This window comes from Somniosus microcephalus, chromosome 2 (genome assembly GCF_052327205.1).
Source record: "Somniosus microcephalus isolate GS21.2 chromosome 2, FLI_Smic_1.0, whole genome shotgun sequence".
NCBI classification, from domain to species: domain Eukaryota; kingdom Metazoa; phylum Chordata; class Chondrichthyes; order Squaliformes; family Somniosidae; genus Somniosus; species Somniosus microcephalus.
This window is the reverse complement of record NC_140988.1, coordinates 156,666,415-156,681,519: the sequence shown is the minus strand read 5'-3', so window position 1 is coordinate 156,681,519 and position 15,105 is coordinate 156,666,415. Positions and strand designations below refer to the sequence as shown.

Sequence of the window (15,105 nt, the reverse complement as noted above, 5' to 3'; positions counted from 1 at the left end):
ATAGATGACAGCTGCAGAAGTGGTGTGAAGGATGCAATGGGACACTGGTGAGTATCAGAGGTAAGGAAATGTTGGGAAAGTCATTTTGAATGTGTTTAGATTTTTCTGTAGGTGACAAGCTTTGAAGTGTTTGTGTGGCCTCACCTCATTGGGAGAAGTGACAGATCGCTTCTGTACCCTCACCTACAGCTGCCATTTGTTTTATCCCAAGGAGAGAATCATTGGAGAGCCCGGTTGCAAGGGCTCACCTTTGTACAGTGATTGTCAGTGTGACAAATCATCTGTCAAAATAAAAGGTTCATGTCACTTTAAGAAAGCCGGCAGATGAAGCGTCATCAACTGACGTCATCTGACACCGGCTTTCCCTTAATTGGCCGGCAAGCCCGCAGGGCGGGCTTAACAAGGCCAGAGGAAAATAGCGTATATGCGTCAGTTGTCGCTGGGGGCGGGACTAGAACCCGGAAGGCAGCAGTCTCGCCCCCAACTCGTCTCGGCAGGTAAAATCCAGCCCACAGAGTCTGAACAAGGAAGTGTAAGTTAGAATAGTTAATGCAATGTCAAATCATGCACAGAAAGCAAAATAAAAAGAGAAAAAGAAATATGGGATTGAGAAATAAAAGAGTCAGAAAGAAAAAGTAAAAAAATGTTTTATTTAATTTTTTTTTAAATCTCCAACAATGATTAAAGTCTGAAGAAATGAGACTCCACACTTGTAAAAGTAAATTCAGTGCCAGAGAGGTTGTTTGGCAGTAATTAAGACTTGTCACGCTGTTAAAAATTCACTTACACGGGAATGGACAAGCCCTAACTTTTCCTTAGTGGCTACGTCACGTAAATACCCCAACTTCAAGCCTTTCCATGTATTTCAATGCTGAGTCTCTCGGCGAGATACTGTTAGAGCAAAGCTTCTGGAGGAGCAGGGCAACTCTGACAGCAACTTCCTGATTTCCGCGTTTAGCTGTGCATGTACGGAGGCCGGAAGTTGCTGTCCGATTTACTCCTTAATAACTGTGAGCACTGCTAGCCTCACCGTTATTTCTACCACAAAATCCAGGCCAATATAAGTTTTACTTCAGTAAAACTTCAAAAGTTATTTGAAGAAAATCTACTGAGCAGAAATGCTAGGAGATAAAGAAAAATAGCCCTTCAGGATAGCTGACTGAATGGTGCTGACGCATCCTGGGAAATGACAGACACTGCTTATGCTCAGACTGCAAAATCCAAATTCAGCTCAGAGTTATAGGTCGAGCAAATATATCAAGTCCAAGCCCAGGCTTTTATGAGCAGTTGAGACCTTCAAGTAAAAACTTTAATGAAGGCATTAAGCGACATAAATGTTGTCAATTGAGTTCCTTATGTTATTGTGAAATATTTAATTTTATTCTGATTTAACCATTATTTTGATATTTATGTAAATGAGAAAAATATGGCAGCTGAAAAAATTTCAGAAAGCATTTGATTGTCTACCTATACTGTGTACTTTGCAACTCTGCTTTTAAACACTCTTAAATTATCTGTCATTACCTTGAATATCTCCAAAGCCTTTGACATCGCCTGGCATTGTATACTATTTAACAAATCACCATCATATGGCCTCCCACCAAAGAAAAAATGATGGCTATTCAGTTACATCTCAAACTGCTCTATCTGTGCTGGATTTAATGGCTTTTGACTTTTGCCCATTGACTCAAGAGCTCCCCACCGTTTTATCCTGTCTCCCCTCTGTTTCTTCCTCACATCAATGACCTCCCTCCAATCATCAACTAATCCTATCCACTCTTTTGCAGATGATTCCATTTGATGTTCCTCAGAATCCTTCACAATGGATGACGTAAGTGCTCACAAACACCTCAGCGAAGTGGATGAATCACCATATCTTGATCTCCTCCATGCTCTTCAATAGGACAATGAAAACCCTGTTTCTTTCAATTCTTCAAAGACCTTCCTTCTTCAGGTCTCTTGAATGTGGAGAGCTCCATCCTTAGTCTTCCTTCATCTATTGAGATTTTTGACCTCATTAACTCCTCTGGCATCAATGGTACTCTCACATCTCCTTTGGATAACTGCCTCCAAGGTGCACAATTTCTTTTTTTTGTACCAAACACTTGTATCCTCTTCAACAACTTGACAGTATAAATCACAAATATGCTCAAACCTTGAATACTCCTCCCACTTCTGGAGAGGTTCTCTAACATACACTCGTGGACAGGGTACAAGAAAAAGTTGTTCATCAGATAGGCAAGCCCATCTCACCTCTAGCCTCCAACCAATCTCTCTTCCTATCGTAATCTTTCTCGTCTCTCTATTTCAATGCACAGTGCTTTTATGAAGTTACATGAATTGTTCCTTCTATGCTCCAAACATGCCACTTACATGATCTTCCTCCTCTGTACATCTCCAGTGCATTGAAAATAAGGCCAGGAATTTCCTCAGAGCTGCTTCATGTTTATGTGCAAACTGGATTTCTGCCGCACCTCTGGTGAACTTATGGCAGCAGAGCTGGAGCAGCTCAGAGGATATTCCTGGCCCAAAACTCACCACGCAGTCCGATAGTCTAAACTCATTTCTTCCTTGAACTGTTTGACCCTTAAGTCTTTTAGTCTTTCGTTCCTCCTATAATCTTCAGGCTTTTAAAATCCAGTTTGGCATCACATAATCACTATCGCCTGATTTACATTGTTTTTAATTCTGTTCAGCCTAAGTGGTGTCCTGCAGGACAGGCCTTGGTATTCAGCTTAGTTTCTCAATAATCATTTTTTTTAAAAGACACTCTTCTCAGTACTTGAGGAAAAAAAAATGTTTCTTTATTCCTTCACCAACCACCTCATTTTCAGATGAAAGACAAATCCCATGTTGTGGGATGATTAGGAGAACAAAAGACCTACACAATGCCTGAAGATGGTTGTGGTGGTTGGAGGTCAATCATCACAACCCCAGGACATCGCTGCAGGAGTTCCTCAGGGCAGTGTCCTAGGTCAAACCATCTTCAGCTGCTTCATCAATGACCTTCCCTCCATCATAAGGTCAGAAGTGAGGATGTTTGCTGATGACTGCACAGTGTTCAGTGCCATTTGCAACTCCTCAGATAATGAAGCAGTTCATACCCACATGCAGCAAGACCTGGACGACATTCAGGTTTGGGGTGATAAGTGGCAGGTAACATTCATGCCACAGAAGTGCCAGGCAATGGCTATCTCCAAAAAGCGAGTGTCTAACCACCGCCCCTTGATATTCAACAGCATTACCATTGCTGAATCCCCCACCATCAATATCCTGGGGGTCACCATTGACCAGAAACTTAACTGGACCAGCCACATAAATACTGTGGCAACAAGAGCAGGTCACAGGCTGGGTATTCTGTGGCAAGTGTCTCACCTCCTGACTCCCTAAAGCCTTTCCGCCATCTACAAGGCACAAGTAAGGAGTGTGATGGAATACTCTCCACTTGCCTGGATGAGTGCAGCTCCAACAACACTCAAGAAGCTCGACACCATCCAGGATAAAGCAGCTCGCTCGATTGGCACCCCATCCATCACCTTAAACAAACATTCACTCCCTCCACCACCGGCGTACCGTGGCTGCAGTGTGTACCATCTACAAGATGCACTGCAGCAACTTGCCAAGGCTTCTTCGGCAGCACCTTCCAAACCCGCGACCTCTACCACCTAGAAGGACAAGGGCAGCAGGCACATGGGAACACCATCACCTCCTAGTTCCCCTCCAAGTCACACACCATCCTGATTTAGAAGTATATAGCCGATCCTTCATCGTTGCTGCGTCAAAATCCTGGAACTCTCTACCTAACAACTCTGTGGGAGTACCTTCACCACACGGACTGTAGCGGTTCCAGAAGGCGGCTCACCACCACCTTCTCAACTAGGAATGGGCAATAAATGCTGGCACTGCCAGCGACGTCCACATCCCAGGAACAGATTAAAAAAAAACTTGCAGAGATGACTGTTAAAATGCTACGCCTGCTGGTCCAGAAATTCTGATCTGGGGCCAGGGCAGAGAGCGAGCAAACCACTTACCTGCAGCTGGAATTTGGTCCAGACCTTAGTTTTGCTGACATTCCACCCCGGTTTACAGCTCTTCTCCAATGGTGATAAGGGGGCCTGTCTGGGAGAGTTGCCTGGCTACCCTGGGAACTATGCCCAATATGCCCTTATAAGACTTCAACTGAACTCTTGCCAACTGAGCTGGTTAAGTATTGGTCAGGCCTTTGGAAAGGCCCCAAACCTTCTGCAGGCAAAGAGAGTCAAGGGATTTGATTACCTTGACTAGTGGATTCGTTGGGAGCTGAACAGAATTTTTTTTTTTTTAACCTTCATATTGGGCTCTTCCCAAGCCTTTCCTTCTGCCCTTGGAGTAGCATAGTGCCACTCCAATTTGGGGGATGTCGCTACTGATGAGCTCTTGCAAGTTCTCGCCTACTCCATGCAGAAGTGCCCGTCCTTGGGATTTAGATTTGGGTCTATATTGAAGCATTTGCTCTGCCATACTTCCACCAACAAGAATTTCAGCCCCGCTATCTTCAATTACAACTGATTTTGACTAACTGGAACGAGAAAGATATTGATTGACAAGGAATGATCACACCAAAAAATACCATGGAGCTTTATTCCTTGGGAATTAACCTTTGCATAACCCAGATGCAGCCAGTAATCCTGCTGTTTTAACACACATATTAGATTTCACTCATTTGCACAATCACTGTCTATGGGCAAACATCCAGAAAAACATCAGGGACAAAGGGCATGCATGGATCTATGCCATTCAAATTTGATTAAAATACTGCAAAAATAGTTATTTTAACAGAGACAATCTCCATCTCACTTCTGATTATTAACTTGAAATGCACATAGGTCTGATCGGGACACCGTAACTAGGCAGTCAGTGTGATAAAGCACACTTATCTGATTGAATATTCAAATACTTAAAACCAGCCAGTCAGTCTCAGGATCAATGTCAGCAGACTTTGTACACTGTATCCAGGTGAATGACTGACTCCTTGACAACAGTGCAAAATACTTTAACTGAATAAAACAGCATAGCCACATTTTGGAGAGGCGGGTAGAATCAAGATTTTAAATCTATTAAAAAAACATTAGAGGATTATGCATTATGGACAGTCTCTGTTGCATCCCATACCTGTCTGCAGAAACAATACTTTATCTCTTCAGTACCTGAAGCTTTTGAAACATGTGGTTAACTTCTAAGTGGTTAGGTGATTCAGCCTAGCCAGGCGTACATATGCTGCACACTGAGGAATGACACCAGATACCAGGTCCAAAACCTGCCTTTTGTTCATGTTTGTAGCTTTGAGATCACTTAATCTTGTCCAAGCAATGTCACTGAAAACACGTTACCGCCAATGCACTTTTTCAAGGGTTAAACTTTTGTTTTAATAAGAAAACGATATATTCCGCTTACCCACTCAGAAGGCCTTTTATTGTTGAACAATCTTTTCAATCCTTTTTTTAATCCACTTGTTAATTTACATTTTTAACAGAAGCATTCTACTGTTCAACGTGGCTCTCTCTCTCTCTCGGCCAAACAGCTACTCCAGTAACTGATCACAAGTCCATCCTTCTCTAGACAGGAATGTGCCACATTGCAAAGGGGAGGTAGGGGGGGATCTGATAATAAACTCTGCCAAGTGCTGTAAAAACCACAAAGACATTCACTGATATTAATCCTACAGAAATCAGCAGAAGACAATAGCTCCCTCAGCAGCTATTAAGTAGGGGATTGTCTGAAGACGTGGAGTAATTAAATAGTTTTCCCCCCCCGCCATTTTTAATAATTGTCTGGATAACCAGCCACTGAGGCACTCAGGACTCTAAAAATGAAGTGTAGTCAGTAGCATTATATTCAGCTAAAGTTGAAAATCGTGACATGAAAAGCTGGATCTGAGATAAGCTGTGACCTGAGTTGGTCAGTTGGGACTGAAAGCGAATAACATATTCTGCACGCTAGGATATTCTGGAGTTTCAAAATCACGACCTGAAGAACACAATATTTACTGATTTAATAGAGCAATTACAAGCACAATCGGAGGTGTCACATCTCTCAGAAATGACTCAAAGTGCTTCACATACAATTAATTACTGTGGAGTATAGTGATTGTTGTTCTGCAGGTAAACCTGCAGGCAAACACCACAAACAGCAATAATTAATCTGTTTCTGATTTTATCAGTTGCATGCACAGTGCAAAGCAGTTGTGAAACTTACAATGGACAATAAGGAGATAGCATTTTTAGCGTTTTTTAAAATAAATTGAAGATAGAGGTCTAAATCAAAGACCAAACCCATCACGATGAAAATACCCAAGTCCAATTGTACGGTTTATTTTCCTCAATGGCTCGGCTGATAAAAGCACTCCATATTGTGGCAGTGAGCAGTACAGAGCAGGAAGGCCCCACGTTTGATTTCAGCTCTGTCGTGAGTTTCCTGATCAGAGCCGGGGAGTGTCACAGGCTTGGTCTCAGGGAGGAGGAGAAATAAAAAAACACAGCAAGGGTTCTCACTCCTGATCGTTGTCCAATGACCACAGTTGGAAAGTGCGTGTGTACAGATGTTTGATGAGGAAAGCTCAGCTGTGATATCCCCATGATTGAATGCCTGGCATAGCAGTGCTCATGATCCAGCCTGGTTCCTGTTGAACACTGGCCCCATGGCAGTTGTGCTGCTTCATGCACCTCCAGATTTCCACTCAAGGCCTGCCCAGCTGTGGAATGCTAAACAAAGAAAACTAAATTTATTGCTTTTCTCTCTCCTTTCTACCAAAAGGAGGCAAGGCAATGCTATTAAGAGGCATCTCCATAGATAATGAAAGGCCTCTACTAAAATAGGATTATTTAGTAGAATTATTATCGGAGCAGAGAGGGAAGGAGGAGAGAGCGAGATGAGCGGCCAGAGATAAAGGTAGGCCCGAGAGCCCAGAGGGAGCACGAGTGTCAGGGTGTGAGGTTAAAAAAAAACCTAAAGTGATGTCAGCACAAGGAAAGGAGCTGAGAAGAAAAAGAAAATTGGTGAGTAGCTGTGTTGTGTATGTACCTTTAAGACAGAACTACTTTTACAGCTCCTGTATACTGTAGTACCGGCAGTGACCACACCTGTCTATAAGCCTTGAGCATGCCTCTGTACCCCAGTCTTGAGACTACCCTACTCCAGTAAATACCTGTTGATTGTTAAGTTACAGCATCCGTGTGGTTATTGAAAAACATCATACTCTCAGAATCACGGATCTAACAGTGGCGACGAGTGTCGATTCGAATCTACCTGCAACTCTGCATTTCCCTTCGAGGATTCGCTCCGGGAGGACGGTGGAAGAAAGTCGAGGCCAGAAACACGGGCGTCGACCACGAGCAACCGCCCAGTCGTCCGGCAGAGAGTGAACATCGCAGGGGAGGCTGTGGAGAGCCGGGCTTGGTTCCCCAGCCACGACAATCAGCAACAGACTGACGACAGGTACAGCGCAGACCCTTCCCGGACAGCGGCGGCTGGAGCCGACCGACGGCGGAGAGAAAGCCGAGCAGCGTCGACGGGGTAAGACAGAGAGTGAAGCGCACAGGGCGCAGCCGGGGTTTGAAAACCGAGCGGCGTCGAGGAAAAACAAAATGGAGAGAGAGAGGGTAAAGCAACAGCCGGGTTCAGGACCGAGCGGCGGTAACGGGAAAGGCGCACAAAAAAAAAAACGCGCAGAGCACAGCCAGGGCTCAAGGGCTGAACAGTGTCTGCGGGGAGAAGAAGGGAGAGCGCGGGAGACGCCATTGAGCCACGGAGAAGAAGGAAGAGCGCGGGAGACGCCATTTTTAGAAGCCGCAGCGGAGAAGAAGGGTGAGCGCGGGAAGGAAGGAAAGCGCGGGAGACGCCATTTTGTGCCAGCGGAGAAGAAGGGGAAGCGCGGGAGACGCCATTTTTGACAGTTAAATCACACCCAGGGATGCAGAAGAGTGGCAGTATATCTACGTTCGACAATGAAGTCGAAGATTGGGCGACATATGTGGAACGTATTGAGGTGTACTGCAGGGCGAATGAAGTGCCAGATGCTAGGAAAGCATTGGTTTTGTTAAATTCCATGGGTGCAAAAACTTATGGGTTACTGCGAAACCTAATAACCCCAGAGAAGCCTGTGAACAAGAATTTCAAAAGCATAGTAGAAATCCTACAGGACCACTTAAACCCCACACCGCTGCTGATAGCAGAACGATTTAAGTTCCATAATAGGAACCAACACAAAGACGAAAGCAATGCTGAGTACCTAACGGAACTGCGCAAGCTATCGAAACACTGCCAGTTTGGAGTGGGACTAGCAGATACGTTAAGGGACAAGTTTGTGTGTCGGCTGCAAAGTGAAGGAACCCAGAAACCGCTTCTATCAGAAAAGAATCTTACGCTGGACAAGGCTTTCAGTATGGCAGTATCACACGAAGCAGCTGTAAGGGGCGCTGCAGAGATACAACGGAGACCGCAAGAATATGGCACCAATGAAATGTCCTATGGAACAGGGAAGTGCTGTCGCTGTGGCAGAACAACACATGACCAGAAGGATTGTTGGTTCAAGGACCAAGTGTGCAGACAGTGTGGAAAAGCAGGATGTGATAATAATGATAACTTCCGGGAAGTTATGTGTCACTTCCTGTGAACTGTGAAACTATGAACTGTGAACTTTGTACGTACATCACTTCCTGTTGGACTGGTATAAATACTGAACTACTCAGTATTGTAAGGGGCTTCTACCAGAGGTATGGTGAAGACCTCTCCTGTATATAGTTTGATTATAAGTTGCTTAAAGCTTACTTAATGTGTGAGACTCCTTTTTCTTACATCAATTTAAGCAACTTAGTATTTACACTCACAAATACTAGACCTTTGGACAAACTCGGAATTAAGGATCCAGGGAACCACCCATCATGGAAAACCTCCTTAAACCTACTCGTCTGGACTTGGACCCAAACACACCAGCAGCTGGCAAGGTATGGAAGCATTGGTACCGTACTTTTGAGAATTTCCTTGATGAATGTAAAGCGACTGCTCCGACTAAACTGAGGATGCTTATCAACTATGTGACTCCAACAGTGTTTGAATATGTTGATGAATGGGATAATTACGATGAGGTGATTCGGGCACTTAAGAAACTGTATGCCAAGACTCCAAATGAGGTCTATGCTAGACATCTACTGGCCACAGCCCGACAAGGGCCAGGGGAATCGATTTAACGAATTCCTTCAAGAACTTTGCAGGCTCAGCATAGATTGTAACTTTCAGGCAGCCTCAGCTGAGCTGTACCATGAAGAAATGATTTGTGATGCTTTCATCTGTGGGATTGCCTCTCCATTTATATGCCAGCGTCTACTAGAAAGTAAAACACTTGAGCTACAAAAAGCTTTTGACCTAGCTTGTTCTCTGGATTTGGCAAAGAAAAATGCAGACCTCTATCAGCTGCCCAGATCTCAATCTGCTGCTGTAACTGCAACCAGACAATTCAAGTGGTCTCAGGTGAACCCGATCATGGAGGAATCTAATTCTGATGAAGAAAAGGAGGATGACCCCACTTTAGCAGCCTCTTGGCAATCTAGAAAGGAATGCTTCTTTTGTGGAGATGCTTTTCACCCTAGAAAATTCTGCCCTGCTCGCAATGCAATCTGCAGTTATTGCAAAAAAAAAAGACACCTTGCTAAAGTTTGCCAATCAAAAGCCTCTGAGGGCCTATCCAGCTAAGGCCTACCGAACTGCCCCAATTAGGGCCTATCGAGATGCTCCAGCTAGGACCTATCAAGCTTCCCCTTGAGCTCTCCCGAAGAAGCACACTGAGAGTTTCAGCCACTCTCTGTGCAACGACACCAATTACAGCTGCTTGCCCACAGAACCTGTTTCATGCAGCTACAAAAGTTTCAATTAAAGGGCATACCTTAGATGCCTTAATTGACTCAGGAAGTACTGATAGTTTCATTAAAGAACAGATTGTTGTGAAATTGAAACTACATGTCTTCCCATCGGACCAGGCAATTGCGATGGCTCAGTCATCACTTAATACCAGAACCTCCGGCTTTTGTGTTGTTGATAGACACTTAATGGTCGCCTGTATCCCTCCACCTGACTTTCGGTGCTCAAGGACTTATGTAGCGATCTCCTCTTAGGGCTGGATTTCCAAAAACAGCATAAGAAACTCACCATTGAGTTCGGCGGATCCAAACCCGGACTTACTATTTCTAATATACCGTCTAAATTACCGTTTTGTGCATTGTCAGCAGCTTCACTTGATGAACCCTCATTATTTGCCAGTATTCCGCCTCGATGCAAACCAATAATAACAAAATCGCGGCGCTTTAATCAGGAAGACCAATCTTTTATTGAGGCTGAAATCTCTCGACTTCTAGCAGAGGATATCATTGAACCATGTTCGTCGCCCTGGCGGGCTCAAGTCGTCATTGTCAAGAACCCTCTAAAACCTCACAAACAACGACTATGCATTGATTATTCGCGAACCATCAATCAATATACCAACTTGGACGCCTACCCATTGCCACGCATTGATGATATGGTTAATAAACTGGCCGAATACAAAGTGTTCTCAACTTACGATTTAAAAAGTGCCCATCAAGTACCCTTGAAGGTCTCCGATAAGCAGTACACGGCCTTTGAGGCTAATGGACAGCTGTACCAATTTCGTCGCCTCCCATTCGGGGTTACTAATGGAGTGGCTGTCTTCCAACGGGCAATGGATGGCCTGGTTAAACAGGAAAACCTAAGGGACACTTTTCCCTATCTTGATAACATTACTATTGCAGGTCACGATCAACAGGAACACGACGCCAACCTCCAAATTTCGGGATGCCCTCCATCGCCGTAACTTAACCCTGAATGAATCTAAATCTGTTGAGTCGCAACCGACCATCAACATCCTCGGCTACTGCGTAGGCAATGGTATCATTAAGCCAGACCCAGAAAGACTTCGCCCGCTCCAAGAACTCCCATCACCTAAGAATCCGGCTTCTTTACGTCGGGCTCTCGGTCTGTTTGCATACTACGCTAAATGGATTCCTCATTTTTCGGACAAAATCCAACCCTTGCTGCATGCTAGATCATTTCCATTGGGAACAGCGGCTGTTGCAGCCTTTAACCTTCTCAAACAACAGTTGGAGAAAGCGGCTCTTCACTCCATCGATGAGAATCTCCCTTTCATAGTTGAATGTGATGCCTCGGAGGTGGCGATCTCAGCTACTCTAAATCAGGAAGGTCGTCCTGTAGCATTTATGTCCAGGACCTTACAAGGTGCCGAGCTACATTATCCTCCGGTTGAGAAGGAAGCCGCAGCCATCATAGAGGCAGTATGGAAGTGGAACCATTTTCTAGCTCGCCAGCACTTCACATTAATCACGGACCAGCGATCAGTCGCCTTCATGCGCGATAATCGAAAACGAACCAAAATTTAATAATAAAATACAACTTTGGAGGATGGAACTGGCCTCTTTTTTGGTTATACCATTCACCATCGACCTGGCAAGGACAATGTGGCCCCGGACACCCTCACACGGGCATTCTGCTCCGCTATGTCGTCCTCTAATCTCAGATGTCCATAATGGATTGTGTCATCCTGGCGTTACGCGCATGCTACATTTTGTATGATCACGGAATCTCCCTTTTTCTACTCGAGATGTAAAAAAAAAAAATGCTCAGAATGCCGGCTTTGTGCGGAATTAAAACCTCAGTTCTTCCGCCCCTCAGATGGTATGCTCATACACGCAACCCAACCGATGCAACGACTTAGCATCGATTTTAAGGGCCCAGTGCCCTCTTCCACTCGGAACACATATTTGCTCACCATGATTGATGAATATTCACGTTTTCCGTTTGCCTTCCCCTGCTCCAATATGCTGGCGTCCACAGTAATCTGCTGCCTTGAGCAGGTATTTTCTCTCTGTGGCATGCCGGCTTATATTCACTCAGATCGGGGTCCATCCTTTGTCAAGGGAACTCAAGGACTACCCCTCAGAACGGGGAGTTGCTACAAGCAAAACAACACCATACCATCCCATCGGAAATGGGCAGGTAGAGAGGTATAACGGTATCATCTGGAATTCCGTACGTCTTGCTTTAAGATCTCGGGGCCTACCAGACCAGCAATGGGAAGCAGTGCTTCCGGATGCATTGCACTCTATACGGTCCCTTCTTTCTACAGCCACAAATACTACACCTCATGAGCGGTTCTTTGGATTCCAGCGTCGCTCATCTCATGGGACATCACTCCCGTCATGGCTAACTACTCCTGGACCTGTTCTACTCCGAAGATACGTTCGGACGTCTAAAAATGACCCTCTCGTAGACGAGGTCGAACTAACCGATGCCAACCCCACCTATGCAAACATACGATATCCCGACGGCCGAGAATCTACCGTATCATTATGGGATCTGGCTCCCTGCCCACCAGGACCTAGTGGGACATCGGGTGATGGTATTTCACCAGGAAACTCTTGGAACCTATCGGGTACCCCTCTCCAGGATCCTGATCGGACACCAACTAGCTTGGTGCCGGTAGAACCACATACTCAAAGTTGCGATCCTCCCAGTACCGCGCACGAAAGTACTGATCCGCCACAGACCAGCTCTGCACCTCCCTCTGAACAGAGGCAGACCGACTTTGAACCTATTGGGGCTTGTACGCGAAGCCATGGCCTCCCCGACCCTTCACAGGGTAATCCAGGCCACACAGACTCTGACCAATGGCCAACCGCATGTAAGCGGACCAGCGACCCTCTACGACGGGAACCCAAACGGGTGCGACTCTTCCTCGTTCGGCGGCTGCGGAACAAAAGGAAGACCACAGCCTTCTAATCCTGCAGGAGGGAAGAATGTGATAATAATAATAACTTCCAGGAAGTTATGTCACTTCCTGTGAACTGTGTACATACATCACTTCCTGTTGGACTGGTATAAATACTGAACTGTTCAGTATTGTAAGGGGCTTCTACCAGAGGCATGGTGAAGACCTCTCCTGTATATAGTGTGATTATACGTTGCTTAAAGCTTACTTTAAAGTTACTTAATGTGTGAGACTCCTTCTTTTTCATACATCACAGGACACATAGCAAGAGTCTGCAGGTCTGGGAAGAAAACCAACAGTAAGAAATCTCCACAGGAGAAGTACAAAAAGGTACACCAGGTGATGGACAGTGGTTCAGACGAACAGAAAAGTGACAGACTCCGGAAGCAAGGAGCTGGGTTGTCTGAAACTACATAATGTAACCAAAATGGAGGATCACCAGACTATCTGGGTTACACTCAAGATAGACGGAGTCCAAGTGGAAATGGAATTGGACACAGGATCAGCCCTAACAGTCATAAACCAAAGGGACTACAAGCGGCTATTTTCACATATACCCTTGAAAGCTAGAGAGATTGTCTTGAAGACGTACGCGGGGCAAAAAGTCTACCCCAAAGGAAAAATAAGGGTGAAAATGATATATAAAGGCCAGGAAATACCTAAAATGGATATATATATTGCCAAATGGAGGACCACCACTGCTAGGACGTGAATGGATCCGGAAGATACAATTAGATTGGCATTCCATACAGGCACTGAAGGTTGAGGCCAAAAAGGATGACAACGTCACACCTGGACGACTGTCAAAAATGCTAACTGACGCAAAAGAAGTGTTCCAGGAGGGACTCGGAACACTAAAAGGCATAGCAGCAACGATTAAAATAGAGGAAAATGCAAGCCCAAAGTTTCTGAAGGCCAGACCAGTGCCTTATGCGATCAGACCAGCTGTCGAAGCAGAGCTGGAAGGGTTGGAACGTTCAGGAGTACTGTCCAAAGTAGACTGGAGTGAGTGGGCTACACCCATCGTTCCTGTAATGAAGAGGTCGTTGAGTAATACGCCTGGGGAACCAAAGAAGGTCCGCATCTGTGGGGATTTTAAGGTGACCGTGAACCCAGTCCTTCACACGGTACAATATCCGCTTCCACGAATTGAGGATATTTTCGCCTCGCTATCTGGAGGTAAACGCTTCACCAAAATTGATCTAGCCCAGGCGTACTTGCAAATGGAGGTAGAAGAAGCCTCGAAACAATACCTTACGATTAACACTCATAAAGGTCTTTATCAATACAACCGGCTGGTGTTCGGGGTAGCATCGGCTCCGGCTATTTGGCAAAGGGCGATGGATCAAGTCCTGCAAGGGATTCCAGGGACCCAGTGTTATTTGGACGACATCCTGGTCACGGGCGAAAATGACAGTGATCACCTTGCCAACTTGGAGAAGGTGCTCACCAGATTAAAGGAATATGGGCTACGAGCTAATCGCCACAAGTGCGAGTTTTTCCAGAAGCAGATCTCGTATTGTGGCCATGTCATCGCTGAAGAGGGGTTACATAAGTCCCCTGAAAAGATTGAGGCAGTAGTCAAGGCTCCAGCACCAGAAAATGTGTCACAACTGAGGTCGTTCCTCGGGCTGGTAAACTACTACCATAAGTTCTTACCAAATTTGTCCACGGTATTACACCCACTGAACACCCTACTGCAAACAGGGGTACCATGGAAGTGGAATGACGAACGTAGATGAGCTTTCCAGAAGTGTAAAGAATTGATCACATCAAGAGGTGTTGGCCCATTTCAACCCAGCACTACCAATTCGTTTGGCATGTGATGCATCACCCTATGGTATTGGAGCGGTGCTGTCGCACAAATTCCCAGATGGGTTGGAGAGGCCAGTAGCTTTTGCGTCTCGGTCACTAACCTCAGCTGAGCGCAACTACGCCCAGATTGACGGAGGCCCTCAGCCTACGATGGGGAGTAAAAAAATTCAACCACTATCTGCATGGGCAGAAGTTCACCTTGTTGACTGACCACCAACCACTTGTCTCCATCTTTAATCCTAAGAAGGGCGTTCCAGTAATGACGGCACAACGGTTACAAAGATGGTCCCTGTTTCTAGGGGCGAATCAGTATGAAATAGAATATAAAGGCACGAAACAGCATGGAAACGCTGATGGGCTATCGCGCCTGCCACTGCCGATTTTTTTATTCGTCCATAATTGAACGATTGCCAGTAACTAACACGGATATAGAGAAGGAGACCCGCAATGATCCGACGCTG

General features: G+C 45.4%; 1 protein-coding gene across 2 annotated transcripts in view; it reads right to left on the bottom strand.

Annotated features, from left to right (window-relative positions):
- shroom3 (shroom family member 3) overlaps positions 1-15,105 on the bottom strand; it is a 646,471-nt gene that overhangs the window by 179,471 nt on the left and 451,895 nt on the right. Inside the window, exon 1 of one of the 2 annotated variants that reach the window (XM_085964424.1) lies at positions 5,434-5,760. The exons of the other annotated variant lie outside the window; for it this stretch is intronic. The gene's annotated coding sequence lies outside the window, so the exon portion shown is untranslated. Of the gene's footprint in view, positions 1-5,433; positions 5,761-15,105 lie in introns of those variants that run through there. 2 annotated transcript variants of the gene reach the window in all.